At 42.7% G+C, this 2,525-nt stretch overlaps 1 pseudogene; it reads left to right on the top strand.

Moving 5' to 3' along the window:
- The first annotated feature begins 1,262 nt into the window (after nucleotides 1-1,262).
- LOC105741096 lies at nucleotides 1,263-2,211 on the top strand (annotated as a pseudogene).
- The last annotated feature ends 314 nt before the right edge of the window (nucleotides 2,212-2,525 follow it).

The raw sequence follows: 2,525 nt of genomic DNA, 5'->3' as shown, positions 1-2,525 counted from the left end.
TATTTATTTATTTATTTATTTATTTGATGTATTTGGTACAGGGTCTCACACTACACAGCTTGGACTTGCAGCTGAGACTCATAGTGATCCTCCTGTTCTCAACTTCCCCGGCGCTGGTATTACAGATGTGCACCACCACGTCTGGTCTCAGTGGCTGGCTCCGAGCACCCAGGGGTGGGGCTGGTGCTACGCGTGGCGCCAGCAAGGGTCCCTGAGCTTGCTTAAGCAGGCACTTAGTCCGCTGACCCATAGCCCATTTGATGATATTTGATGATGTTTTCTTTGACTAAAGAAAATACTTCAAAACATAACATATTCACATACGAAAAATCCAATAACAAGAAAAATATCAAAGAAATGCCACTGAATAGCACATGATTTATTACCTAAAGTGTGCTACTAATCATCAACAGCACTCATTTGCAAGACTCTGGTTTGAATTAGAGTTGTGAGGAAAATTTTTAGCAGTGTATTCAGCACATCACTGAAAAGTTTCAAGAACCTCCTGCCCCTGCATTTTCATTATACCTTCCCCCTTCATCTTTGCAAGCTAGGACCTTCTTCCCTCAGCTCTAATTATACAGTGTTCTCTAACATGACACTGGCTTGTTCATACTAAGTCATCCTTTCATTCATTCTTTCTTTTTTTAATTTTATTTTTTGGTCTGGTTTTTTTTTTTTTCTTTTCAATTTTTTAAATTTTTATTTGGTCTTTTTTTTTTTCTTTCAATTTTTATTTGGTCTTTTTTTTTTTTTTTTTTTTTTTTTCCGCTGTGCTGCTCAGGCTGGCCTCAAACTCACTTTGTAACCCAGGCTGGCCTGACACTCAACAGCTATTTTCCTGCCTCAGCCTCCCAAACGCTGGAACTACAGACTAGTTAAAAAATTAACTTTATTAATACATTTTAGATATACATAATGGTCACATTTGTCATTAGGAATTTGCATCTGGACATAACCTTGATTCTTCTAGGTTCCTGGTCCCCTTCCTTAAACCCTTCTTTCCTTCCTTATTTACAAAAGCTATGTTTCCATGTTTTCCCCTTCTATTCTCTTTTTCCCCATTTCTCTTACTTCCTTTCCCACCATATCCTACCTCGTTCCCTTCCCACTTGGACCTTTTCTTCCTACTTCCCAATATTTAATATATATGTTGGGCCTTATTTACCCTTTCGATTTCTCACACCAGAGAGACAATGCAATCTTTTAATATATGAGTCAATATAAAGAAGAGTAAGAGCAGTAGCCCTTACGCTGGAAGGATGACAGAAGAACAGCAAAGAAAAAAAATCCCCTTGGTTCTAGAAAATCTCCTGAAAAAGAGGAAGGCTTATCAAGTCCTCAAAGCCACCCAGGCAAAGCAGGCACTTTTGGCAAAGAAAGAGAGGAAGGTAAAGGAGATCAGATTTAAGCGACTGGACTCTTTCCTTCATGATTCCTGATGGCAGCGGCGTGACTGGGTGCACGTGAAAGGACTAGAAGTGCAACCTCGCACTTTGGAAGCACCTGATGAACATTCCTTGGCTGTTGCTGTCCACTTCCAAAGTATTAACACGTGAATTCACTAGTACAGAAGACCATTGCGGGGCTGGTGAGATGGCTCAGTGGTCTAAAGCACCTACTTAGAGCAGGCTTAGCAAGCACAGGGACCGCGGTTCGGTTCCCCAGCACCACATGCCAGCCAGCCCCGCCCCCTGGTGGGCTGAGCTGGACACACACACACACACACACACACACACACACACACACACAAATAAATTTAAAAAAAAAAGAAGACCATTGCAAAACTTCGCCTGAAGAAGTTGTTCAGCGTGTCTTTGTTAAAGTCACCCCCCAGACTCTCAAAATGCTGCGGGTAGTGGAGGCTTATGTGACCTGGGGATTTCCAAATCTGAAGTCTGTCCCAGAACTCATTTTGAAACGTGGATTGAAACATGGACAGGGCAAGGTCAAGAATGAGACCTTCCCAATGACGGACAACATTGTGATGGAGGCGCACCTGGGCAAGTTTGGTCTCATTTGCATGGAAGACCTCATTCATGAAATTGCCTTCCTGGGGTGCATTTCCAGGAGATCACCTGCTTCTTGCACCCTTTCCACCTGTGTGCGACCTGGCATGCTACCAAGAATAGAGTGGGCTTCCCCAAGGAGATGGGCTCACCTGGCTGTTGGGGTGAGTGCATCTACCAGCTCATCCGCCAGTTGAACTAGTTCCAGAATAAAAGAAAACAGTGCCGTGAAGCATGTTTTTGGTTTTGGAACTGTTATCAAGTGTCTTCAGAGAAGATGATTTTTCTGCTTTCAGAGAGGAAGTATAAGGGAATCAGCATGGCAGGAATAACTATTCATTTATTTATTTGTACCAGAAATTGAACTCAGGGCCTCACACTTGCCAGGTAGACACTGTGCTGCTGCACTACACCCCCAGTCAACAATTCTATAGGTATGACCATTTTCACTACAGTGGTTCTTCCTACCCATGATGAAGGGATATCTTTCTACTTTCTGATGTCTTCTTCAATCTT

Source organism: Octodon degus, unplaced genomic scaffold, assembly GCF_000260255.1.
Source record: "Octodon degus isolate 3935 unplaced genomic scaffold, OctDeg1.0 scaffold00288, whole genome shotgun sequence".
NCBI lineage: Eukaryota > Metazoa > Chordata > Mammalia > Rodentia > Octodontidae > Octodon > Octodon degus.
This window is presented reverse-complemented; position numbering and strand designations above follow the sequence as displayed.